Below are 15,318 nucleotides of genomic sequence, written 5' to 3' on the forward strand. Positions count from 1 at the left end.
AGAGCAAAAATCAGCAAGCCTCACTATAATAGTGAACAGTTCAGAGAGACGTTTTGTTGCAAGGCTTTCTTGAAATTCTGAGAAAATGGAGTATTTTACTATCTTTTCAGCCTCCAGCTGCTAGTTGTTCAACGACTAAAAAAAAATCCTCTATAAGGAGAAGTGACCCATATATAAGCAAAGTTCAAATCTTCATTTTATGATGCCCAGGCTGTTGCTAAAGTACTCCAAAGACCTACTTGAATGCTATGTAGTTCACTTCCTACACATGAGGATCAAACAGACATAATGTCACTGTATCACATGACAGTGTCCCTCCGCAGCCTGCTTGGGACCACTTCCTTCAGGAGTCTTCTCATGCATTCAATCTTACTTCAAGCCCATGTTAACAAGGCTAATAAGATAGTAAGAACAAATCTTACTGTTCATCCCTTAAAAAAAAAAAAAATTAGATGACACGTGACTAACCTAATCATGCAGCAAAGCTGATCACGAGTACATAAACACCTCTGAGCAAATCAAGGTCAGAGCTAAAGTAGGTTAACTACATCTGACAAGCACCCATCCGGGTAGTCAAGACCTCTTCACACAAGGACCACTGGTTTCAATTACCCCTAGGCAAGAGTCAGCTATCTCCAACATACAGACATATGTATTCTAAGAGAAACACAATGCATAACTTTATGAATTAGAAGTGTCTCATACTTTAAAAGCACTATTTTGCAATGACAGAGGAAAACTGTGGTGTGGTTTCCTTAAGAAGTAATTGAAAAGATACTGTCCCTATGAGTAATGACTGCAACAAAAACAGCTACAAAAAGGAAATCATCTACTTTCCTTCATAGCAGTATTAAAGTTAACTGTCACTGTATGAACTAGTAAGAAAGAGAAGAGCAGGGTTATTTAACTTCATTATCTGTGTTTTTGTAGATGTACATACACTCCAGAGGCAGATGCACACAACTGTGGGGGATTTCTGCTAAGCAGCCCAAGGACTGCAGGAGTCCCTGTGATAACTTCAGGATGCATACCAGCACACATGGCCATGGCTGTAACAAGCAGTTCCTGCATTAGAATCTCTCTAAGTATCTGTGGGAATCAAAGGAAGGTCTTTGAATTAAAGCAGCGGTGTTTTCCTTTTCCCTCGGTACTTAAGGAGCAGATGTTAGAATACTTCATATTTGCCTGATATATTGATACTGTTTTGTTTTAATGGCACATTCACATTCTTTGAAGTCCCTACCCTATTTGCAGGAACACTGTATTCCCAGAAGATAAGAAGCCTTGTGCCTTCCTCTCACATGTAGATACATCTCACCACATCCTCTGGAACAAGAAGTGATTTTTCCCTGGTTTGCTTGTGGAGGTCATCCTTTTACCACTCTCTCATCAGCATGTTCGTCAACCCCTTGCATCCTATGACCCATATCTGAGTTTTGGAGCTCTTCCCAACCCAATCTCTTAATGACATCAGTACCTCATGTCTCAACCACATCCTTAAGCACACACAGAGCAGCAGTGCTCCAACAGCCTCCTGCACCTCTCATGTTAGCAGCTGCTGCTCCCCAACCCCTCACAACAGGGCACAAGTATCCCCTGTTCTGTGGCAGACAGAGGCACAGCCCTCAGCAGCTCAAGCAACTTAACCGTGCCAACAGCCGCTCCCCATCTTTCCTATGAAAAACACAGTAGGCTGGAGGGAAACAGCCCATGAATATAAACCAGCCACAAAGCTACAAGATGAATCATTTTGCAATAGGAGATTGGGGGGGAGTCTCCAATAAACAGAAGAAAAACTCCACACAAACAAAGAAGATCTTTCAGCTCTAGGAAGTTAATATAAAGGCAGCATCTCATCAGATCAATATACTGTCCACATGCACTACCCTACCAAAAACAAGTCTATTCCTCACTGATATCTCTGAGAAAAGTCAGAACAAATCATCTCATGGCATCACTTCACAGGAATTTTCCACATTATCATAGTGGTAATGGAGCCACAGGACCATATTCTAAACTTTATCTTGTTCATAGAGTACTTGGACTTCCAGAGAGGCCTCTTATCCCATCTCTGCTTGCTTAAAAGGGGAACTACTTAAAAATTTTACTTCCAGCTCTTTTGACAAAGGACTTCTCTGTTGCTCCAAAACCAAGAATAAGCAATAACTGAAATAACTTTCTCTTGCACTGGGAAGCTCAGGACTAGACCCAGGAACACAGAATTGTCTCACCAGCACTCAGTAAACGGGAAGGATCACTGTGCTCAGCCGGTTGGCAACACTACTCCTAGTACAATCCAGGAAGCTGCTGGCTTTCTTTGCTGCAAGGGCACCATTGCTGGCTCATGGCCCCCAAAGATCTTTTCTGCCAAGCTGTTTTCCAGCTCATCAGCCCCTAGTTTGTACTATAGCACAAGATTTTTCCTCTCCAGGTACAGGACTTAGCATTTCCTTTTACTGAATTCCATAAGGTTCTTGTCAACTCTTTTCTCTGGCTTGTAGAGATCCCTCTGATATGTAGCACACCGATGTAGTGTATCAGTCATTCCTTCCCATGTTGTATTGTCTGCATCTCTAAGTATGAGGCTTCAGATGGCACAAAGAAAGGAAAAGCTCATACTCTTCCCGGTGAAGCAGTTTTCTTCAAGGCTGGTTGCAGTCCCATGAGAAGGCTTTACAGATGGAGATATGGACCACCTTCACATCAGAAAATGAAAAACCTGGAACAAATCCAAAGCCAACCCATGCCCCTTCCAGGAATCAAACCTGTTTGAACATGAAGGGGTCTGTGCCATGGATGAAGTATTTCCCCCCACCTCCTAACGACTGGTACCTATTTCTAGAGATATAGGTAAAAGTCTAGCATATAATTCTACACAACACCCACTGGGTCTGGAGACTATATCATCATCAGAAGCATCAAACTAACAGACTGACCCTGAGACACAGGAGATGCCATTTCCTCTCGTGTCTGAACACCATTTGTCTCTCTACCTATTCAATGAATCTCAGCTAAAAGGGTTTCAAAAAAGCTTGCTAGTTTACAAGCATTATTGAAAGCTTGATCTAGTATAAGCTTCTTGTCAGCCAAGATTAGACTCTTTGAGCTCTTATTCTTTGAAGTACACTTGTGCTGACCTGGGCAGCCATCAAAAACAAGCATCACAAGGGAACTAACCAAGCCCTTGTGAAAAGGTGGTGATGCACACTTTTGAAAATCAGTACTAACATGCTGCTGTTACCAAAGGAACTTGGCCTAATTCAATAATCAATCCTCTAGTACATGTATTCCTTAGGTTTCCAGAAACTGCTTTTACAGGAAAAACAAAATGGACTGGTGTTTCTTGGAAGAATAGGTTTTATAGGACTTCTGCAGCACACCTTCCAAACACAGCTGTTCCCTACACATGAATCAAACTGTAGCATCTATACAGGCTTCTGGAAGCAACAAGTACTGGTCCTCCCATCACTAAATACCGAATGCTGATGTACTTCCTAAGCTCAGCCACAATGGCCAGAATGAGAGTGACTAGTTCAGATGCCTCTGCTTAAAGCAGGAATGAGGGAATTCTGCCTCAAAGCTGTGCAAACAAACTGGGTGCTGCCTTATTTCACTGACACACCAAGATCCCCACAGGTATTCTAGGAATGTATTTTCAGATTTCATCTCAAATGTCACAAAGATGGCTAATTTAAAGCAACTTTTACAGAAAAAAAAAAAGTATAGCTACTATAGAAAAAATCTGGAAGACCACAGCCAGTCTCCTACAAAGAACAAGAAAAACTACACTCAGGTATAACTATCCATGTAAGAGCTGTTCTCAATTAGCACACTCTTTCATGCCTTTGGATCCCTTATTTCAACAGGTCCTTCTGATCTCAAACATCCAATTTGATTTCACTGGAAAAGGATGCAACCAGAATGGAATAAAAATCTGTAGTCCAAAGAATAGCCACTTGTTGGAAAAAGATTGAATTCAATGTTTTAATTCTTTAAAACCAACAAAGAAAACAAAATCCCAAACCAACTTATTTTAAGACAGTGCTGCAGACATTTTGTTCAACACAGCACTCCAGAATTTCTGTAGAGCAAGTTATAGAAGAAAATCATATTTCATTTGAGAAACAAGAGTCCACCAATGTTAAATGCTGGTAAAATAGTTCACAAGATCTCTGCTTTAATATAACTTGCTACAGGATGTAGATTCAAAAGATTTCAAGGGAGAGCAAAGTTTAACACTATCTGCTTTTCTCACTGGCAAAGCACTACTGTAGTACTCCACTGGTTACTCCAGCTTCCAGTCACCAAATCTTTCTCTGCCTTTGTTAGGTTCTCTTCCTTCCTCATACTGGGGCACAGTAGGCATCAAAACCAGACAGTATGTTCAAGCTCTGGCATGACTAATAGTACATGTAATACTTTCTCACTTACCTTTTAAATGTTATGCATTCAGTTATGTTAATCATTTTTCAGTTTAATAGGTTGAGCCACTACACACTTTTTCTAGTCCCTGAAGTGTGTTTATCAATGTGACAAACCTAGTTCCCTGCATTTTTCTTTGAGTTATATTACCTGGTTCAAATATTGTTACACATATGCATACAGTGGATTCTGTTTTACAGTCACATTATTACAACGAACCCAAGCACATTTGGGACGTGTGAGACCTTCTACTTGGAGATCCACTGCCAAACAAACTACAACTGAAGACTTTATATATCTTCAGGGAACAAAGCATGGAAACAAGAGGGCAAAACTATCACAAAAAGGAGTGTAGACACAGGTGGTTACATTTACACCTTGAAATGAAAGTGTAAGTTTTTACACACTTCCTTTGGTCTTGCTAAATTCCATCTCTGGCTGAAAGAAGCTGTCCCTGCTCTGGGCACTCTGCCACTTTGAGAAAGAAAAGCTGACAGGCTGTCAGGTTCCCTGAATTAGGCCTTGGGAAAAAGAAGATATTCTCAGCCTGCATGGAACCAAGCTGGGTATTCCCCACTCAGTCACCTCTCTGTTGTTTCCTCTCACACGCATATCCACAAAACATTCCATTTTTCCCACTGGTTTCTTAAAAGCTCCTTTTTGTTCTTCCACTATACCACTGGGGTTTGGATAGGAAGGCATCACAGCTTTTTGTTAAGTAGATGAGTAGGTAGTCTGCTAAAAAAAATTGCAGAATATACAATGATGACATAGCTACTGTTCTGTGTTACAGTCTCTGCGTGGAAAGGGAGACATTTACAACTCAGTTATTCACACATTTCCAGTTTTAAGAGAACGACCCCCTCCACACACATGCTCTTGGCAAACAGCCTCAGCTACCTGTCTCTGCACCTGGAGTCCCTTTGATATATGTGGAACAATAAACACTAACATAAATAAGCTCAGCAGTTTGGTTTCCTGAAGTCACACTATTTGCCATTTAAATCCAAATTCTATGATTGAAAACTGAGATACTGCAACAATTTAGCAGTTCAGTTTTATGGAAAACATGCAAAGACACAAACATCATAGAAAAGATACACATGCTATTTTCAGTCTTGCTCAATGTCTCAGAAATAATAACCTCCCCCATTCCCCAAATCCTGTTTTTAAATGAGTGATCTGCTGCTGATGCTGAGAAAGGCAGCACTTCAGAGTTATGACAGCTCACACTGTGGCATTATCCAATACTCTGCTCTTCAGAGAGATCCACATAAAGCGGTTTGGAACCACAGTAACAGCAAACACTGAGAAGTAGGGCAAGTTCCCAACACCCACCTAGGGCCAGCACCAGCACTGACACAGTGTGTTAGGAGCTGTAGCTGAAGATGACCCATTCAGTGCCCACAAGCAGCACCTAGTATTGCTACAGGACAAGGCAAGCACAATAGGACAGCTTCTTCCAGTCTCATTTCACACTTTCACCAGTTTTACATGACTGTAAAACCAAAATGACAATTAAAAGAAGTCTTTTAACAGGACATTAAAAGTAAATTCAGACGTGTCACCATACCATCCACCAAATGTGTAAGTGACATACTCATGGCTTGCTCTGCCACAGCACTAGCTACCTTTTACATTTCCTCCTCTCTTGGACTAACTGGAAATACTTTGCAACGTGATTGTGCTGGTTTGGGCTGGTGTAGAGTTAATAGTCTGGAGCTATGGTTTTGATTTGTGCTGAAAACTGTTAGTAATTCAGGGATGTTTTGGTCATGGCTGAGCAGTGCTTATGCAGAGTAAAGTCATTTTCTGCTCCTCACAGCACCCCACCAGTGTACAGGCTGGGTGCACAAGTGGACACAGCTGGGACAGCTGACCCCAGCTGACCAAAGGGATGTTCCATACCATACGATGTCACACTCAGCATATAAAGCTGGGGGAAAAAGGAAGGAGGGGGACATTTAGCGTGATGGTGTTTGTCTTCTTAAGTCACCATTAATATGTGACAGAGCCTGGGTCCCCTGCTTGCTGATGGGAAGTGGTGAATTAATTTCTTGTTTGGCTTTCTTTATGCACATAGCTTTCCAATTACTTATTACATTGTCTTTATCTCAATCCATGACGTTTATTCACTTCTACTCTTCCCATGTTCTTCTCCATCCCACTGGGGGAGAAGTGAGAGAGCAGCTGTGTACGGCTAATTTTGCTGGCTGGCGTTAAACAACAACAGTCTTTTTTGGTGCCCAATATGGGGCTCAAAGATTTTGAGATCATGATGACAAGTTGATTGGAATGTACTAGTTTGAATTTATAGCTGTTACTGCTGTTTAGCTATTGACAGGCTCTTGTGCTTGCCATATTGTACATTACAGTCTAGTGCTCGTTAGTGGCTGCTTTTTGCTTTCACTGCTTGATGCGCTGCTGATCATCTTACTCTGCTGTGCCTGAGAACACTCTAATGAATGTCAATGGCCATGGTCCTGGGCTGGCAGATGGCAGTGGCATTGATGCTATTTCTGTGCTGTGGTACCGGTCAGACTAGAATTCCAGTGTGATCTCACATCAAAGGGACAGTGACCTATGAATGAGTACATACAGGAGCACGACACCCCAAAGCATCTATGGCCATGCATAAGCCCATGACAAGAGCAGGTGCACCCAGAGAGGCTGCAGCCATAGGCAAGACCATGTTGGAACAGGTTAAGTCCTGAAGGGACTCTGGCTGCAGGTAAATCACAGCATTCATAGTAAGATTTGGTGGAGCAAATCATGTGATACTTTATAGAGACACCAGCAGAGTATTTCATGTCTTTTACATTCGTGTCCAGAGTGGCAAGTACCTCAGTAACAGCTACACAGCCTGGAAAGTCATATTTGTCTAGCTCAGGGTAAGCATGAGATGCTATTGAAAAGCTCACAGTAAAGTTCCACAGAACAGCTGATGTAATGCCTTAGTGCCATCAAAGGGATGGCGTCATTCCCTTCTCTTCCTTGTCACCTTCCCCCGATTTCCCTTGCAGTAGTCCAGCACAGACTTTATACAGTCCCTAAAGCGTATCTGTACTGTACATTGAATCAATCTCCTCATCAGGCCGAATAGTAACCTGATAGAAAGCAGAGTCTTCTTCTGGGTGGTTAGCAAGTCCAACCATCTCACTGAAAGGTCAGATGACACCTAGAGCCAGTGCAAAGCAAAAAGGTGAGACATGCCAGAAGAGAGGCAGAACTATCCCTTTCAACAGCATGAAGTGGTTAAAATATCCATGTTAAATACTTGAGCTGCACTTCCAGCTTATTCATATCACTCCACTGGGATTTGTTTTCAACATGCAAATCCCTGCATGGTTTGAGCAAGGCAAGGTGTGCTAAAACCTTCCTACTGATCCACATCTGCACTGACATTTTCTCTGTTCAGCAGTTTGTTCTTTTGTGAATGACAAGTTATGAATAGGCAGACACAGTAGAGGAGTATTCCTATCCACTCTGTATTCATTGCTTCAGTGGGAATATAAGCTTTATTTTCTTGAGAAAGGCCTGCAGCAGTAGGAAAGGCCTTTACAGAAACAACTGATAAAACATTCCCATTTTGTACATCAATGCTGATGTTTGGAACCACTAAACCTGTGACATTCATTTGCCAGGGATACAGCTGTACATAAGCCTCAGACCTGCATTTTTGCAGACAGGCTTTTAAATCTAATCTAATTTAAATCAACAGTCAAGCCTGAATGTATACTTCTACGTTTCAATTGAAACTGGAAAAGTGTTTTAAAATTGCTGTTGTTTTTAGAACAGGAATCTCATTATCGAATAATGACAGGCAGAGAAACAATCAGGGAACACCAACAATTCACTCAGTAGGGTCCTTATGCTGTGCAGGCATCTTGACTGCTACAAAAAAGAAAAGAAAAAAAAAACCACTGCAAGTGGAGAAGAATACTGTGTCATACGCACACACAAAGTAAATCCAACCACCCTTCACCCAGATAAAAATCCTGCCAACTCCAAACATGGGCAAAAGAGAAAGATAACTTGCTCATTAAAAAAAAAAAAAATTAAAAAGCCACAGCTACACATGCACCACAAAAGGACTCTTGGTCAAACTGAAGGCTGTGAGGTTTATTTCTGTTAATGATTGTTTTTTCTTGGATCAGAGATCCACCCATACAACATCCCCTCCCCTTCCAAATGAAGAGGGGATACAATACAGAGCAAAGGGACATCTGACTAACAGTTGCAAACAGAAGTTTTTCCAACCCATTGTTTTATTCCAAAAGAGAACATTCCACGACCTACGCAGTTTGATCCCAAAGGGCCTAGGAAGGATCACTAGACAGTTCACATTCCTCCACAGAAAGTTTAAGTAGGTTTAGACGACCTTATTTCCACGAGTGGCAATCTTGTGCCAAATATTAATAATGCAGCCCCTTAGTTACCACTTACAAATGCTCATAATTATTTACAGCTCCTGAATAGTACGGAGGATGACTTGGATATCACCCAAATCCACAGCAAGCAAATTTATTAGAAAATGGAAAACCTTCTAGCTTAACTCGTTGGAACAAGACGGTCGATGAGTTCTGCCTAAGGAATAATCAAGTAGGCTAGTATTCTTCAGCTTAGAAAACTAACAGGGCCAAGATCTACAAAATCATCAAATGTCACACAAAGACGGCTTAGCTGAAAGGTACAAAACAACACAGCTCTTTGTGCATGACATAAACTGGCTGCAGAAAGTCTCTGACAAGCAGCAGGACGGCCAGGAGTTCATGTGGTTTCCAAAGAGAGGTAGGACTGACTTGTGGAAAGGAATTCTTCTGAAGGTTACCCCCACATCTGGCTTGTGAAGTTCCCAAAGTAGCTGTGGGCCAGTAGTAGAGGACACATGCTTGCCCTAATCTTAGTCTTCACCAGGCAGTCCCTTACAGCCACTGCCTGAGGCAGGACTCTACATGAACTGGGTCTTTGTTATGGCATGCAATGGTCACTCTTACCTTCTTTCAATACTAGCAAAAGAACATTATCTCCATTTGTAAATATTCAGAGAAAACTTCTACATGTAGCTACAGCATACATGGAATACCCATAATCGAAGTGTAAAGAATACAACATCCTTAAAAAAACCTTCCTTTCTATCTAACCTCTGGTTTAAATCAACTAACCTGCAGCTATGACCATATCATCACACAACACCAGATGAAAGACTAAATTCAGCCAGTTACATTACACTCAGTTTATTTAGCAAGGCAAACGTGAAATAGTCTACTATAGGAAACAAGACTTATATGTTAGGTATCTGCTCTCCTAAATGGAATTTCAAATCCAGTTCAAACAACTAAGTTCCTATGCAGCACCAAGAAACAATAGCACTGAGCAGAGATCCATGTAAAAGAGCACAGGCACAAACCACCCAAAACAAACACTCATGTCAGTCCCATGCTTCACGTTACTAAGCACTCCAGTATATACACACAGTTCTCCACTCACCTTAAGTCTCACCTACACTATGAAGTTAAATTTCAAATCATCCAGTAGAGCTCAGAATTCTCATTTAAGGAGGCCAGAGAAGCCAGCAAAGTAGAGGTACTGTTACTGGTAACACATGGGGAAAATCCCAATCAGACAAACATGCTTAGAATAGAATAGAAAAGAATCACGTATTTCAGGGAATCATACACTAATCACTAGATATGAGTATTTCTAGCTTTTTTCAGAGTCCTACTTTTCTGCAACACTCACTTCAGAATATGATCTAGACTCTCATGTGCCATTTTACCCCAACTTTAACAGAGATTTGGTTGGCTGGATTTTTTTGGTTGTGGGTTTTGTTTGTTTTTTTTTTTTTTTTTTTTTTTTGCTATGTGTTCTTGCCTCAGTTGTTCACCTGGTGCTCAACTGAAAAGTTTTTTAAGGCTATCTACTAAACCCTTTTCAGCTGTCGTTAAGGGTTATGTCTACTCTTCCATACGTACTGAAATTATTCTTTGTTCTTAGAGGTATAAGCTTAAGTTCATATTCCATAAATTCTCAGGTAACTGACTACACAGGAAATATTTACCTTAACTGACAAACATAAATGTCCTTTCATTATCTTCATGTTAAATCACTGCATCTTTGTTTTCCTGAATACGAGTATCAGCTCCTCAAGTTTCTATTCCCCTTTTTGCCTCCACTAAGTATCAGTGCTTAAAATTCTTACATAAATCACTGATAGTAAAATTTTATATTCTTATTTCAAAATATAGAAATGTTGTCATTTGCTCCCTTTAATTAGTAAGGCTACAGAGCAAAAGAGAGGTTTGCTTTGCTTTTAAGTATTGCTGAACAAAACTCTTGGGTATTATATTCTGTCTGTGCCTTATACAGAGTAACAATATGAGAATCCCCAGTAGTATCTTTAACCTTTTAAGCTGCTTCAAAGATAGGTTGCAATAGAGTCATTACTGGTAGTCCCTTTTTCTTTTACAAGTCTTTCTGACCCTCCCTCTCCTTCAGAGACTGATTAAGGCTGTATGTCCTTCAACTTCCTTCTACTCAAGCACAGAGTAACACAGAGATTAAGTACATTAAGTTTTATCAGAGTAGCTGTGGTGGGTTGAAAATGCCTTCCCAAATTTGCCAGACCAGCTCAGTTGGAAGCAAATAAAAGCTGTATTTACAAGCAAAACTACAATCTACAATGAAATGCAATTAATATATACTAAATATACAGTATTTACCATATTTACAAGTATTTACAATTAATGAACAGCACAAGGACCCTCCCTGGCCAAAGACATGGGGAAACTAATAGCTTCTCCCTCCCTGCCTCCCCTTTACCCCCCTGTACAAAAGGGACCAGAGAGCAGAGAGATGTTAAACTTAGCCTAAACAATGCAGCCAAGGTCAAGCAGAAGCAAGTTAGTACCTCCCAGCCTGCAGAAGTGAGAAGAGAGAGAGATTGTTTTGGGAACTAAATCATATGGTAGATATCTCTCCAATGGGATTGTTTAGAATTATCATTATTTTCCTTTTTACACCCCATAGTGATTTATTTACATTTTATCATTTTCTGTTCAAGATCTGTGAAAAATTTTAAATGCATAGCCTAAAACTACCACAGTAGCATGGAGATAAGTACATTAAATTTTATCTTAATATCAACACCAGATTCATTCCCTTGTATGATAATTTTTCTGATCTTCTCAGCAATAGAAGGCAACCTCATCTACTATTTTATACAACTAACTGATATTCTGTAATTCAGGCCAAAGTTTATTTTAGAAAGATATCCTGGGTGAACTGATACATTGCAAGAATCTATAACCCTCCTCCTATCTTTTCTGTTTCAATGCTTAGTTTCTATTGTTCAAAATTTCCAACTTTTCTAATACGTATTTGAGTAGGTCACCTACCAGCTACTTTACCTCATTTCATTTTCTCCTACCAGGTAACCTGATCAGGTCATTAACTGAAGGCTAAATCCATTGAATTGCCTTTCCCTCCTCTAAGTACATCTAGTCCAATTTCTTTGATCTCATGTTGTAAGGTTACGTTTGCAGAACACATGTATTTCTTGAACTCTTTTCAGTTTTTTATAAACACTTCATGAAGTCCAGGAAATTATTTACATTATTACATAATTAACATAATACACAGATCAATCCACCTTTGAATCCAGCTTGATATCATTGTTTACCAAGCCAAAAATTCATTTTTTCATCTCTCTGTAACACTACTCTAGGAACTCCCAGACAATAAGGTCCTCCCATTCTCAGTCACTTGAAACCTCTTTTGCCATTGTATGATTGATTCAGATCCAGACTAGCGTAACATCAGGGTCAAAGCGACGTGGAAATTGCCAGAAACAACGCTACTGACTAATCTCTGCTTACATCAGAGATCTGTATGAATAGGTTAGCTAGTTTGTTTAATTTGGGCCTACATGGACTTTACAAGGCAGCATAGACCCTTCTTTGGGAGATTCATGTGACAGAATTTTTTTTTTTTTTATTGGATGAGAAGTCTAAACATTTATCCCTTTGTAATTAAGTGCAACTGCAAGACTTGTTAGCCTCCTAGTTTAATCTCTCAGCTGTGTACTCCCCTTCAGCACTGGCATTTAACTAACCCCACAGTGAACTGTTCAGAAATCCAAAAGAGATGAAACTAATCCTGCCAAAAAAAAAATTTTTTTAAAAAAGCTCCAAGTCTGAGTAGATCACAGTAAGGTGATTTAGGGAGCCAGACAAGTACCAGTATTGTACAAAGCAGGGGGAGACATGATGATGTCAACAGTAAGTGTACATATAACTTACTTAGCAAACACACACCTGAACACTAAACACAAGTACACGCCAGTTAACTTCTCCAGGGATATTACAGCAAGAATAAGCCTACAAAGCCTCTGGTGTAATAGAAACAGTCCAAAAAATGGTATTTATTTTGCTTCCAAGCTGCCACTTTGAATAAACTTACTCCTGTTATAGAAGGCTCTTTTATCAACCCAAGTTAAAACAATGTCCAATGCACAGAACACAGCCCAGAAATAACCTGTAGAAATGCTATTCAGCATCTAGGGTAAGTTTGGTTTATGAAACATTGTTCTGTATAAGAATGGCACATAAACCCAGCAAAATTGTACCGGGGTGACTGATGTCTACAGACTGAATAGTAAGAATGTGAAAACTGACAATAAGCAGAACACAACAACACAGGAAGCCAGCAGGAACTAACTGACCACTCCTTTTAAGAGTGGAAGACAATGATTAGCTCACATGTGGAAATCATTCTGATGAGTACGCTTTTGGAAGGATGCATGGAAAATACAGAACTACACCATAAAGAATAATTGAAGAGAAGCTTACACACCAAAGAAAGACTCAGCCAAATGACATCATAGGGAGGAGTCAAAGGGGATATGCTGCGTTGTCTTTGAAGGTGGAAAACTATGATACTTTGCTACAACATGCAATTAGGTTTATTAGAAAGGGCAACAAAAGTTAACTGTACTTATTCCTAATGTTTCTTAAGTAGAAACCTGCAAGTCCATCGAGATTCTTGAAGGTATTAGAAAGCCAGGAAAGTTCCTTTTCCTCCTCCCTGAAAGTCACTGTGATCTACTCACCAGCCACTCCTACAGACAAATCTCAGAACTTGTACCAATGTTATGCTGTGACCTGGTTGCCAACACAGCATTATTCCAAAATGTCAACATCACCACAACACACACAAAAAAGCAAACAAAGTACTCACAGAACTGAGACACAATGATAACAAAAAACCTCAGACAGGCAACTTTAAGAGGAAAAAAAAATAGCCTTTTTTTTTTTTCCTGGTGTGCAAAGTCAGAGACCAGTTACCCAGTTTCTAGGACTCAGCAAACAAAGTCCAGCAGAAAAACTGAAAAGGTTTCATTGATGAGTATCAAGTCAGTACTTTTCCACATTTGTCAAAGGATGCCATCATTCCCATGTTTAGGGCTACAGGCAAACAGCACACCACAGAAATACCCTAAAACTAGAGGACAAGTCAGACGGTTGTCAAAATATTTGCTTTAAAAAATAAGAAGTATGCATCTGAAAGCTGTGCCAAAGGAAGCAGATTACACAAGTTATACAGCATACCATGAATGAATCCATGGAAGCTTAACTACCAGTCTGAGCAAATCTAAAAGGCACATTAATTTTGCCTGAAAAGCATCCGGAACTCTCCTAGACTAACTTAAGCATTTAAAGGAACCTCAATAGTCTTGTAAGGCTGTTATTATAATAATAAAAACACACCAGTTTGCCTAGAGACAAAAGATTGTCAATATGCTGCAGTGCTTTCTAGGTCTCAATGAGATACCAATAGGGACTTTTTCCTAACCTTGGGTCTTTTTTATCCATGAAGGATTTTCTTTTTGGGGTCCTGCTTATTTCTGGCATGTGCAGCTACTTGGTCTTTACTAATGTTAGCATGCTCTAGGGAAAAAAAAAATAACCATTGATTCATTTTAAGTAGAAGGCAAAAGATTCTCCTGTTATCTGCTGACTTAAGCCTTTTCCTTCTTTCCATTTATATTCCAAATTAAGTTCAAAAATACTAGTAAATCTGGTTTTAAAAATGTACATCACAGTAATACAAAAAATAGATTTTTCACATCACTGTAAACAAGGGCAGCTCTCCTGAATGGCTATTTGATAGAAATAGCCATTCAAAATCAAGAAAGATGAAGAAAACCCTGAAGTGTCAATTTTTCTCTGAAGAGAACCCTGAGTAGGTTTTAGAGAGTTTTGCTTCCAGAAAACAGCGTATGTAGACAAACTGACAGCAACATGAGATCTACACCAAGTAAGAGAATTAGTTAAAAAAAAAAAAAAAGTAAATAAAAATCTTGACTTGCTCTTTTGTTTTGGCGTTTTTTAAAAAGACAGCTTCCACCCCCAGAAGGGAGCAGAGGTGTGTGGACTGAAATCCAAACCATGTTGCCTTGGTGGAAAATAAAATCTTCTTCCTTTCAGTCTCCTTCCTATATTCCATTTCCTCCAGATTTCCTGGCAAACCTAACTGGAGACATTGCTGGGACTCTGCCATTTTTAGATAACTTATCAGTTTGACAACAACTTGGACGTGTAAGTATTCAGCTCCAGTAGGGTCAGGGGATTGTGGTGAATGAGCTCCTGAGAGATTTGTGTATCTGAAACAGTTCTATATTTGTTTATCTGGAAACCCAGAAGCACATGGGCCAGTAAGGGAAAAGGGAAAAGTGTCAGAGGTCTAGCTGAGTTACTCTGTCTTGATATGAAAAAGAAAACTTTATTAAATGGCACAATAAATAGTGAAAAGCTCAAGTGCAGAGCCTCAGAAATGGAAGTGAAAAGTTGCTTATTTTTCTGGCTTCTGGGTGTCAGTATCAACATCAGATTTTTA

Source organism: Indicator indicator, chromosome 21 (assembly GCF_027791375.1).
Source record: "Indicator indicator isolate 239-I01 chromosome 21, UM_Iind_1.1, whole genome shotgun sequence".
NCBI classification, from domain to species: domain Eukaryota; kingdom Metazoa; phylum Chordata; class Aves; order Piciformes; family Indicatoridae; genus Indicator; species Indicator indicator.